At 42.2% G+C, this 13,510-nt stretch overlaps 1 long non-coding RNA gene and 1 other non-coding gene across 3 annotated transcripts in view; both read left to right on the top strand.

Annotated features, from left to right (window-relative positions):
- The window catches only part of LOC128118252 (uncharacterized), a 69,034-nt gene that overhangs the window by 40,941 nt on the left and 14,583 nt on the right, over window positions 1-13,510 (top strand). The window lies entirely within an intron of this gene.
- Trnag-ucc (transfer RNA glycine (anticodon UCC)) lies at window positions 10,505-10,576 on the top strand. Its single transcript has one exon. It is a non-coding gene; the product is annotated as a tRNA-Gly (tRNA).

Genomic DNA, 13,510 nt, shown 5'->3' with positions numbered 1-13,510 from the left:
TGCAAGTCTATTAAAACTGTCTGATTTACAACAAATCCTTAGAAAGGCCTATGCTTTCTATAACTATTATTAACATCACTATAATTACTATTTTGCTATAATTTTTTAAATAATCTGTGCCTTTGCCTCATCCAGTAGTTTAAAGCCTTCTTCTCATTGAAGGTTGGTTCTGCTCAGTCTATCCATGTCAGCTTCACTGAAAAGGGAAGGAGACGCTGCTGCAGGGTGGCCAGTGGCATCAGTCCAGGGCTTTCTGGATAGTTGCTGCTGTCTCTGTAAGTCCCTGAACACATGTGCTTGTTTGTGCACTCGGTCCCTGGACTCTGAGTAACCAAGGTTCTAGATCCTTTGACCTAGCTCCCATACCTTCCAGTCTTTAGCCCCATACTGTAAACTTGTATAAAAGTAAATTTTAGGTGTATTTAATACATACCACATTATATACACATCATAAATACTGTCCATGAACACATACCCCATAAACATTACATGCATATACTCCCTATACACAATACACATGTACCACACATATTACACACTACACACAGGTACCACACAAACTCCACACCAGATGTACACACTACATACACACCACATATACTGTATGCAATACACAAACACCACACACACTATACACTACACACAAACAGTACATACACTCCCTTCAGGCACACACCTCACACAACACACATAAACACACATGCAATTAAAATATACTCCACATACACCACACTCCCCCCCACACACACACTCATGACACTGCTCATATATACCACACATAAAACAGACACCACAGATGCATCACACATACTCACACACACTCATTCCCACCTCATGCACAGTATTCCATGTGACACTCAGGAACAGTGGTTACTATGTCAGGGTATATACAGCCAATCATGCCATGTGCCTTACATAAAACTCTGATGCTCCTTGTACTCTCAGAATAATAAAAACCAAATGTCAGATGCACACGTGTTTTCTGGGAGAAAGAAGTGGAGAATTTGGGTCATATTCTGAGCAATTTCTCTGAGGGCTAGCATGTGCCAAACTGGAGTACCTTAAAAGAAAAAAGCTCTGGGCGCTTGCCTCTGCCTAGTGGAGAAGGGTCTGCTCTCAAGGTTCAGATCCATAGGGCCCTGGACAACCCTGGAGGAATTTGGAGAGAGTTAGAGCCTGCTGTGAGTCAGGCTGAGGTCACTGGTGTGGTGAGAAGTGAATGGTGAGTCAACCTGGCTACTGACAGAGCCCAAACCCCGCTTACCATCATGTTTTACGGCCTCATGTGGCTAAGCTGTGGTGGCAGGAACACTGGCAGAGAGCTTGGGTGGACACCAGGGGTTTGACTTGGTGAACCCATGCAGATCAGGCGTGCTCCACTCCATCACACTCGGACAGGTCTGTCAGAAACAGGAAATCTAGGCAACACATCCTGAGGAAAGGGATCTGATCCGAGGAGACCACAAATCCAGACTCAGGCGCATTCTGCCAGATGTGGTGTCAACACCCTCTCCCACCGTTCTCAAATGTGACACCTCGGCAGAGATGAGGAAGCCTACCAGCACTGGGCAATGTGACCTCAGAGTATCTGTCCCCTGAGAGCACAGGACCTTAGTCACTTCTGTGAGTTACAACACACCACATCACCAACCAAGACGGAAAAGTCATGGACCTCATTTCTTTGGACCCCAAATATTGAGTAATAGATTTTAGTATCTAGAATCCATGTGCCTACTTGGGTCTCTGATTCTACGTTAGGAGACATTAGTATCAAATGTTGTTAAATGCACCCATACTTGAAGTACCTGTCAGCATTTCATGAGTGGTTCACCCTTGGAAGATAGGGAGGTGGTAATTGGAAATAGAGTTACCCACACCCCAGTGGCACTTGTCACCCTTATCAGAACTCCCTCCCCTTTCTCCAGAAGGAAGCTTTTCATCTAAGTGCTGTGGGATAATGCTTTTGTACACTGGTTTAATAAAATGCTGATTGGCCAGTAGCCAGGCAGGAAGTATAGGCAGGATAAGCAGACAAGGAGAATTCTGGTAAGAGGAAGGCTGAGTGAGGAGACACCAGTCTGCTGTCCAGGGAGCAGCATGTAATGGCACACAGGTAAAGCCATGGAACATGTGGCAACATATAGATTAACAAAAATGGGCTGAGTTTAAATGTAAGAGCTAGTCAGTGGTAGGCCTGAGCTAAAGACTGAGCAGTTTTAATTAATATAAGCCTCTTGGGTCTGAGCAGCTGTAGACCAGGCAGGACACAGGAAAACTTTCAGCTACATCTAAGTGCTTTAAACTGTGGGCACAGGTCCTTCCTTCAGACTTCTACACTCAGCTCGATGCCTTGGCATTCACCCAAGCTTCATGTGGCTTTCCTGTGAGGCAACCTATTTTGAAAAGATACCTTAATTTACTGACCCATACAATAGTTGATTGACATGATTTTTTTTTCTCAGTCTGGGCTATAATAAATAAAATCACTATCAACAAACTCACAGGTCTAGTAGGAACAGAGATGTGGTCATGTTTTGATGTCTAAGGGAGCAAAGAGCAGAACTGAATTATGCTTCTTAACTCCATCTGCACTGGCAGACTTGTCCACAAGTCCCATGAGAAGAACTTCCATGAATTCTTCTTGTACTTGCCAGAATGGACTCCATAGGCACCTCTATGGCCTGGGTCTATAGGCCTCTTCTCTGTTTTCTATCAGGCTTGAATTTAATCTGACACTGTCTCTGCCTTTATGTCTTTTCTGGGGGCATCCTGCTAGACACTTGGTGTTTCTAACCTCGCTCTGATCTCCGGACATTTATATGTCTAGATTCACAGTGAACTCAGGTTCCTGCCAGGCCCAGTCCACCCCATTTAACATTAGCTTACTTTAGAGCACTTTGTGTCTGTTTGCTGCAAAGTTCCAGAGTGTCACACTTTAACAGAAGGCATTCTGAGGCAACAGAGCAGCACAGAGCCCAGAGGGGAACACTCACTTAGGGCTTATCTAGAGCTCTTTTACAGATCAGGCTGAAGCTGTGACATCACCTGAAGTGTCTGCTTCATTTGTCTTTGTCCCCTGCTTTATCCTCTCACCTCCATTCACTCACCGGTTTCTCTTCCAAACACATTCTTTAAATAAATTACTTGAGACGGTAAAGACAGATACTTAGATAAGTCTAATGATGTGGCTATACTCATTTTTATTATTGAGCTGTGGTGGTATTGTGTTCCCCAAAACATTGTGCACTCTAATAAACTTGTCTGGGGTCAGAAAACAGAGCAGCCACAATATTAAACATAGAGGATAGGCAGTGGTAGCACACGCCTTTAATTCTAGCTTTCCAGAGGCAGAGATCTACCTGGATCTCTGTGTGTTCAAGGAAACAGCCAAGCATGGTGACTCACACCTTTAATCCCAGAAAGTGAACCTTTAATCCCAGGGAGAGATGGCAGGAGGCAGAAAGGTATATAAGGCATGAAGACCAGAAACTACAAGCTTTTAGCTGGTTAAGCTTTCAGGTTTTGGGGCAGCAGTTCAGCTGAGATTCATTCTGGATGAGGACTCAGAGGCTTCCAGTCTGAGGAAACAGGATCAGCTGAGGAATTGGCAAGGTGAGGTAGCTGTGGCTTGTTCTGCTTCTCTGATCTTCCAGCATTCACCCCAATAACTGGCCTCAGGTTTAATTTTATTAATAAGTACCTTTAAGATTCCTGCTACATTGAGCTGTAGCAGTTTTTGTGAACAGCAGCACCAAATTTGCCACAGTGTGTAGAGTTTACATCAACTCCACCTCTGAGCTGTGACTTTGTTGTCCATCATGTGAGATGGCACTTCCCTGGCAGGTAGGTGTGTAGTGAGATCATGTTAGAATGCGATCTGGTCCTATTTATCATATGTGTGTGTTGAGTATATTTATATTTAAGTAAATGACCTTGACACAGATTCATTTTGAGATAATCCTCTAGGTATTTCTTTATACTTACTATTGAGACTGTATTTCTGCATAAAGAATCATTTACCTATCTTAGTAAATGAAAATACTGTTTTGTCTTCTACAGGCTTTATTCTTCATCTTTTAATCGTTCTGCTGCCTGGGGGACCAGCCTCTAGCAGCGCAGAACTCAAAGGGAATTCACAGGGAGTCTCATACTATGACTTTTTTTTTTATCTGAGAGGGTTAGGGGAAAGAAACTCACACACTCTCTTGATGGTTTCCTTCAGACCTTTTCTTTGTTCTTCTTTTGGATTCTCTATTCTTTATTTTCCTGGTGATTTCCTTCTCTCATTCTTGACATTTTCCTTCTAACTCATTTTAACTCTACCTTTATTCTTTCCCTTATAGCTTATATATTCTAGCAAAATCTTTCAGGCAACATAAAAATTACAATGTAGTTACATTCTGTTTTTCAAGTGAATGATTATAATGGAATACAAGTAAAAAAAAACCCAGCATGTTTTCTATATCCCTTACACGATTAAACACTTTACATATTACAGGTGAAAAACAAATAATTACAAGAACCCACGTACATTCATACTCAAGCAACTTGTTATATATTAACTGTGTGGGCAAACAAGGTTTTTTTCTCAGTCAGGTCTTTTACTGACAGGCTGCATTTAGCAGTTACAAAGAAAGGATCAATCACTTTATGACTTATCTTTAAAAGTAATCTTATAAGGAATCACAAATTTTAACTTATATATATAAAGAATCAGTCAGCTCTACTTTAAATCTTTAGACTACGTACCCACTTATCAATAGTTTTTTATACAAGGAGATGGAGGGTAGAAATGGGTATAAGGAATTAATCATCACCTTTGGTGATCAACCAATCCTAGCAAGAAAGACACATCAGCTGGTAACAATTGGGCTGCTTTGTTCTCGTTTCCTGACCTTAACGAGTTCCTCACTCAACTCTGTGCCTTTCTAAAACTTTAGATTGTCTTCTTGGGTTTTTCACCTCAAAGCTATTTGACAAAGCATCTTAGTCTAACTTTAAGCTATTTTCAAAGCTTTGTTTCAGCTATGATGTACTCTGAAACCTGTAAACACATCTCCCAACATTAAGTTTAAAAGAATTTAAGCTAGCTGGGCTACTGGGACTCAATTGTTTTTCTTAATCATTAACCTAAGCCACGGTCTATACAACTTCTCAATAGAAACTCATGTGTTGTAGCTATGTGATACTTCCTTGTTTTATTATCATCAAAACTCTATTTAAACTAATATTATTATTAACAATCAGACAGTACAGCTTAGGATGAAAACATCTTCATAATAATCCACAGGTAAAAATGCCCAGTAGAACGGGATATTTCCATGAGATAAATACACTACATTACAGGCAGTGGGGATCTCCCCACATCCTTTCACACCATGCCAGATGCCAGAGAAAGATGGCAGCTGCAAACATGTAAAGGCACAGCAGAAGCAAAAGACATTCTGGAGTCTGTGGGTCTCAGGGCCTTGTCTATTTGAGATTCACCCACCAGGGATTTGCCTCCTGGTGGGCTGACACCTTGAAATTCAATTGCCACCCGCTGTCTCTTTGGCATGGCCTCTGGCATAATTGTACATATATAGTACACCTGGAATTGTTTTTAGGCTATGGTTGAAGGACAAAGGTTTATACCTTTCCCTTGACACATGACCAGAGTTTTACTGTTTCCATTAGCTCATGTTCAGATCCACCTGCCTCTGCTTCTGTACCTCACCATTTATTTGTCTCCCTTTGTGTTGACACCACCTGGGCTATAGCTACATCTGTACACAGCTCTCGGTGTTCACTAAAAAGATTTATCGTTCCTCTGACTGTCCACGATCATGATAGCCAGACCTCGACCTCTGGACTTCCATCTACAGCTTACAATTACTTTATCTACTTGAACAGAGAAAGAAAAACATTGTATTATTGATGATCCTTGTGTTAAATCTCTAGTTTAATCCATGAACATCGTATAGCCTCCATGCTTTGCCTTTTTGTCTCTCTGATATCAAGCATATGCTACTTTTTCATTTTATATATTTTTATTAATTTTTTTACTTTAATTATACTTTTTAATTTCATTTTTAAGGCTTTATTTATTTATTATGTATACAGTGTTCTGCTTGCATGTATCCCTGCAGGCCAGAAGAGGGCACCAGATCTCATTACAGATGGTTGTGAGCCACCATGTGGTTGCTGGAAATTGAACTCAGGACCTCTGGAAGAGCAGCCAGTGTTCTTAATCTCTGAGCCATCTCTCCAGCCCAACTATACTTTTTTAAATGTCCTTTATTTTTTAAGATTAGAATATAATTCCATCATTTCTTCCTTTGCCTTCCTTCCACTAAACCCTCCCATATATACCTACTTGCTTCCTTTTAAATTTATGGCATCTTTTTAATTAATTGTTGTTACATAATATGCATGTTATATACATGCATATGACATGTGTATATGTACACACACACACACACACACACACACACACACACACACACACACATATATATATATATATATATATATATATATATATATATATATACACACACACATACTTTTCAGTCCTTATAAAGTCACTTGTATGTATGTTTTCAGAAATGACCATTGGGTATTGGAAAACCAACTATTGTGCTCTTCCCTGGGAAAGACTATTTCTCCCACTCAGCATTCCTTAGCTGCCTGCAATCTTTTGTGTAGGGCTGACTCCCCCTCCCTCATGCACATTAAACTATTGTTGTTTGTGGTGATATTTTGTTTGTGATCTAACCAATAAAGCTTGTCTGAAGATCAGAATGCAGAGCTAAGCCACAAGTTAGCCACAGAGGCTAGGCAGTGGCAGCACACACCTTTAATCCCAGCACTCAGGAGACAGAGGCAAATGGATCTCTGTGAGTTCAAGGCCACCTTGGGCTACACAAGATTGATCCAGTCTAAAAGAGAAACAGAGCCAGGCAGTGGTGGCACGCACCTTTGATCTCAGCAGTTGGGATCTCATGCCTTTGATCCCAGCACTAGGGAGGTGGAGACAGGAAGTGATATGGTTGGGCAGAGAGAGGAATATAAGGCGGGAGGAGACAGGAGCTCAGCCCCTTTTGGTCTGAGAAGTCGTAGAGGTAAGAACTCTGTAGTGGTTGCTGCTCTGTGTCTCTGATCTTTCAGCTTTCACCCTGATAGCTGACTCCAGGTTTTTATTATTAAGACCAATTAGAATGCCTGCTACAGCTGTTCTTGTTCAGCTCATGTTTAAGTAGTGTTGGTAAGATGTTGGTAAGAGGTGTAACCTCTGAGCTTCCTAGAAGACAGTCTCACAGCAATTCCAAGCTCTTAGTCTTGGTTTTATTTGTGTAATTTTGACATGTGTGGTGGTTTGAAAAAAATGCCCCCCAAAGGTATACCTTTGTTGGAGTACATGTGGTCTTGTTGGAGGAAGTATGTCACTATGGAAATAGGCTTTAAAGTCTCATATATGCTCAAGCCATGCCCAATGAGACAGACCACTTCCGGTTACCTGTGAGTCAATATGTAAGAACTCTCAGCTCCTTCTCTAGCACCAAGTCTGCCTGCATGCTGCCATGCTTCCTGCCAGGATGATAGTGGACTAAACCTCTGAACTGTAAGCTACCCCCAGCTAAATGTTTTTCCTTTATAAGAGTTGCAATGGTCATGGTGTCTCCTCACAGCAGCAGAAACCCCAACTAAGACAAAAGTTGGTACTGAGAGTGGGGTATAGCTGTGATAGGCCTGAACCTGTATTTGTTTGGAATAATAAGAACCTTGGGACTGTGGATCAAAAAAGCAGTTGAATGCTTTAAGTTCTGTTTAATGGGCCATCCTAGTAGGAACATGGAACACAGTGGTGCTGAGTGTGATTTGAACTGTGGGTACCTAGATCAAAGTGTCTCAGAAGAGAAGAATATTAGTATGTGACCTCGAGATCATTCTTGTGATATTTTGCTTAAGAATGTGGCTGCTTTTTGCCCTTGTCTGAAAAGTTTGCCTGAGGCTAAAGTGAAGAGTTTTTGATTAATTCTGTTGGCTGAGGAAATCTCAAAACAGCTTAGTATTGACTCTGTTGTGTGGTTATTATTGGTCACACTTATACAGATTTATAATGAAAAGGAGCAAGAAAATGTAAATTTTGAGGAGAAAAGGAGCACCAGAAACTGGAATGGAGCTAAGTCTTGTGTTTAAGGAGATAAACAAATTAAGTAATGAAATAAAGGGAGTGGTGACCTCAGGGCAAGATCCTACACAGCTAAGTTTCCAACTTGTGAAAAGGAATTAAAGAAAAGTTTAGAGCCTGGTGTGGTGATGCAAGCCTTTAATCCCAGCACCCCAGAGGCAGAGGTTTGCAGATCTCTGAATTTGAGGCTAACCTGTTCTACAGAAGAAATACCTTGTCACATGAGAGAGGCTTGGCTCTTCACCCCTACACTGCATACCAGAAGCTGCAAGGTGGCTAATTGAAGAGGGTGTGCATTTTTTGAAGAAGCATGCTGATGTGAGGTTCACTGCTATGCTGAGCACTCTGGGGCAGGAAACTCCAGGTGGGCTCTAGGCATCTCAGTCCCACAGTTTCAAGGATCTGAATTCTGCTGACCACTGCTCCACCTCTATTGGTAACCCTCACTCCATAAGGAAGCTTGATTGCTGGCATTGAGCTGTGGCCTCCTGAGGTCCCAAACAAATGACACGGTCCATGTGAGCCTAATGTCTGATTCACAGAAACTGGGTATTGTTTCAAGTCATCCATAAAATGTAGTTACCCATGCACCTATTCATCAAAAGAAACATTACTGTTTATTCCACTGAAGAATGTCAACGGAAAAAGAATCCAGTGTCAGTAAATGGGAAAAAGTGTGACACATTCATGCAACATAACAGTACAACCCAATGAAAATGAACCAAGTGCTAGTAAACTGTGATACAATAAATATGTATCCCAAAAAAATAAAAAATAAAAAAAAAAACAAAACTCCATCCACAACAAGAAACCGAGAAGAGAAGGCTAAGGACTCATCATGCTCCAGTCACCTCTCTGAAGACAGAAGAGGACATACCAAGAAACCATAGTCCATCAAACAAAGAGACCAGCACTTTGAGGTGCTGTCAGGGGTATCCAAGAGACCATCAAAACAGTACAGGGTACTGCCTTTGCTCTCGGTTGCCCACTAGAACTTGATGGTGAGACCCTATTGCTGAAAACACTACCTACTTTGGTCAAAGGACAGGGAGAAGTCAAGCTGGTACTAAACCAGAAGTGTCCTCCTGAGGGATAGCGTTCATAGAGCCAGAGTGCTATGCAGGCTGCTAAGAGAGAAGAGTCATCAACCGTCTTCCCTAGCTGTGAAACCTGTGAACCACAACAAGGACTTGCCCAGCAAGGGATGACCATTGGTGCAAGAGTGGCACAAATGACTTGAAGGTAACCACCAGTTGTCTCACTGGGCTTAAGACCCACTCAATAGGAAAGAACTCCTTCCTGGACAAGAACCCAGAGCCAGGGAAGTCATAAACCCTAAGGGAGAACCTACTACTGCTGAACTGATACAGTACCCAACTGCCTAAAGACATCCTTTCACCTGTAGATTAGTAATAGCTCTCATCATAGAAACCCCTTTGTTGTATGAGACTTTGTTTGTGTTCTGACAAATAAAGCTTGCCTGGAGAGAAGAGAAGCAGAGCAGCAGCCACTAGAAACTTCTTTTTGTTGTTGTTATATTTAATTATATTTATTTTTGAGAAATTCATATAATGCATTTTGATCATAATCACAACCTCTCTTCCAGCCCTTTCAAGACCCACCCTCTTTATATACTCACCTGATATTTTGTCCCAATTATTTTTTAAACCCAAGTCCAATTTGTGCTCTCAGGTATTTCACTATAAACTTCTTACCTCTACAAATCTTCAGACAGAATGCATGGTGAGATCCTGTCTCCACCTGCCTTATTTATATTCCTGTCTCCACCTCCTGATTGTGCTGAAATTAAAGGCGTGAGCCACCACTGCCTGGCCTCTATGGTTCACTAGTGGCTAGCTCCGCCCTCTGATCTCCAGGCAAGCTTTGTCAGAACACAAAACATCACACAACACCCCTTGCTCCTCTAAAGACTAGAGTGATTAACAGAAATACATAAAGGAGCAAAGTGCAGAGAATGAGAGACCGTGGAGGGGTCATTCCTAAACTGGATATCTATATCATGTCCTACCCCAATCTCAAGGCTCAGGTGATGCCCCAGAAGATGGAGAAGAAAGAGTCAGAGGTTATGGAGGACTGACTGGAGTAAAACAGTGTCTCCCAGACATAACAGGCAGTTTGAGCTCTAAACACTGTGTCTGCTACACAGGACCTGCACAAGCAATACAGTGTGGTCAGTATTCCAAATGGGTGTCTAGGGGCTCACATGGCCCTTGTAGAGGAGCTACACAGATGGCTACTGGGAGAAAGAAAGCCAGTATCCCTGCCAGGGGTCAGACAGTAGGCTTACCATGCTTGCTATACTGGAGTGTGGCATTGGTGGTATAGTGGTGAGCATAGCTGCCTTCCCAGCAGTTGACCTGGGTTTGATTCCCAGCCAACGCAGGGCGCCCACATTTTGCCAAGGTCCAGGGCTGAGGGTGGCCCTGTCTGGTGTCTCTCAGCTTGTCCTGAGACTGTGTGACCGACCGATCATGCTATACTGGACAACCATATACACATGTGCATGCAGACAGTACCAGTTGGTCTTGACAGGCTACATAGATAGGTAGATGATAGATAGATAGATAGATAGATAGATAGATAGATAGATAGATAGATAGAGATAGAGATAATAAGGACAAAAAGTTAGAAGGGAAATGTGGGGGAAGAGACCTAGGAGAAACTGGAGGTGGTAAGTAAAGGGGGATTTGATCAAAACAAAATTATTCATGTATGAAGGTAAAATACATCTTAATTTAATTTTTTTTAAAAAGCAAAAAAGAGCTGTATTGTTTTTCACTATTATGACTGTATTTATATAATATTACAATAGTTTTACATTTTAATTCAATACTAGTTGTTAATTCAATATTATAAATGAACTCTTAGAGCTATCTCAAATTTTAAGTATCCAGGACACACCAGAGACAAAGAATCAGTGGACAATTTTCATGATAATTTTTTAAAATTTTAATGAGAGTCTATATAAACTACATTTCCTATCCTTTTTTTCATAGCTCGTGACATTTTTTTTAATTAAAATGTAATTACATCACTTCCCTGTGGAATATTCCTTTACACTGTGTGAATAGATGTTGCTGTGGTTGGTTTAATAAAGAGGCAGGACTGGCCAATAACTAGACAGGATAAGGTTAGGGAGAGAGCCAAACAGAGAATGCTGGGAAGAAGGACAGAGTCAGAGAAGTAGTGAGCAGATGCAGAGAGAAGCCAGATGGGCATGCCATACTGAGAAAAAGTACCAAGCCATGTGGCAAAGCATAGATAAGAAATATGGGTTAATTTAAATGTAAGAGTTAGCTAGTAACAAGCCTGAGCTATTGGCCGAACATTTATAATTGATATTAAGCCTTTGTGTGGTTACTTGGGAGCAGCTTGTGGGACAGAAACTTCTGCCTACATTCTCTTTCCTCAAGCCAGTCCCTCCCATATACCATCCTCCCTTGTTCTCTCTCTCTCTCTCTCTCTCTCTCTCTGTCTCTGTCTCTCTCTCTCAAAATCATGACCTCATTTTCTCTTTTTTCTATGTGTCTTTTACATCTTATATCTTGATCCCATTCATTTTTCTGTCCCTTCACATCTGCCCTCCACCCCTGAACCCCCCCCAAATAAAACAAAATTTAAGGAAAAAAATAAAATAAAATAAAGGGAAGAATTAAAAATCTTGTCATGGAAGCTGCAATGTGTCACAGTGAGTCATGCCTTAAACCCCTGTGTCCATATTGCAAAGAGTCATTGGTCTGGTTCAAGGCCTCTGGTTTCTACTACACTATGCATGTGGGGCCCTCACTAGGGATCTTCCTGGATATCTTGTTGTTGCCCTGTGTTGTGGAGATCCTGCAGCTTTGGGCATGCGGGTCAGGTCCCTTCATGCACCCCAACAGATCATAGATGGGTTGGATGATGGGGTGGGTCAAGTCTTAACCCTGGGTTTGGCCCTGAGCAGTTGTAGGATTGGTCCTCCAGATGTGAAATGAGGACAGTTCTCCCATGCTCACAATTGCAGGGCTGGCTCACCCACACCTGCATTAACAGAATTGACTCTGCTGTACTGCCCTGGCCAGGTACAGGGCCTGCTCTCCTAAGCTTTGCAGCTGGTAGGGGTCAGGGACAGTTCCCCTGCTCTTGTGACCACAGGGCCAGCTCTCCCACCTGCCCCAGGCATTGGTGGACCAGGGTGGGGGGGCAATTCTCTCCCACCCATGTAGCCACAAGACAGGTGGGTAATGGGGACAGCTAAGGAGCTGTATTGTATATAAACAAGATTGCTTGCCATCAGGAATCTGTAAGTGTTCCCGTGAATAACTGCAGTATTTCTCTCTCAAGTCCAGAGGAGTCTTCCGGTTCCAGAGAAACAGATGAGGAAGGAATCCAAGACGTAAAGAGAAAGGCTAGAGTTTGAAATAGTTTTCTCAAGCTCTGTGTAGAATACCAGGAAATAAAGCTCTGACTGGACTGAAGGTATAGATGAGCTGTGGTACCTATATGTCCTCACCCCCCCCCCACCTCATTGTTTTAGTACATGTTTCGAAGTACCTTGGCTTTGTACACAGGGATTAATAAAAATAACTAACATTTATTTGTATTTAAATGTGCGTGTGTTTGCAAAGTAGTTTAAAATAACCAAAACGTCCATGATAAAATCTTGGACTGGTGGTGGAATCACTTTCCAAAATAAACTTAGAGCCTGAGCATGTCTGTTGGAGAAGCTTGCATTTCCTACAAAGTCGTACCGGCAAAGGGTGGTGTTCCCACATCAGCCTCCTTGGCAGCTCTGGGTGGCCTGTAGCTCAGAGATGCAGACTTGGGTCTGGCTCTTGTGTCCTAGATAATGGCCTAGTCCTGTGAAGCTACAGCTGAGCAGACAGAGCAGCCCAGGAGTGGGGTCAAGCAGAGTTCTCCCAACCCATACCAGGAATTTTGACCATTGCCCTGGACCTTAATAGATGTATTATGGCTTATAAAAGTATTTGGGCATCGGCCAAAACATCCCAGCTGTCTCTCTTCCTTAATTCTGCAGCTTTGCCCTAAATAACGGCTGTATTGCAAGCTCAGAAAACTATGTGACCTGTCCCACACCAATAGACTGGGAAGAAGAGCTCAGCAACTGCTGACAAAGACATACAGGAGAAAGGCTTTCTGCGTGCCAGACCACTGGTCTCCCCAGTCTTGGTCACCTGAGGGAATTTACTTAGCTTCTGAAGGTTTCTTTTTCATATGTATAACTCGACCTCCAAGAACGGTATAAATAACTGTGATACTCAGGGAAACAGGGAAGCCATTTGTAGAAATCACATTTTTTTTTTACTAAGGGAATAA

Source organism: Peromyscus californicus, unplaced genomic scaffold (assembly GCF_007827085.1).
Source record: "Peromyscus californicus insignis strain IS unplaced genomic scaffold, ASM782708v3 Scaffold_22__1_contigs__length_63687245, whole genome shotgun sequence".
Taxonomy (NCBI): Eukaryota; Metazoa; Chordata; class Mammalia; order Rodentia; family Cricetidae; genus Peromyscus; species Peromyscus californicus.
This window is presented reverse-complemented; position numbering and strand designations above follow the sequence as displayed.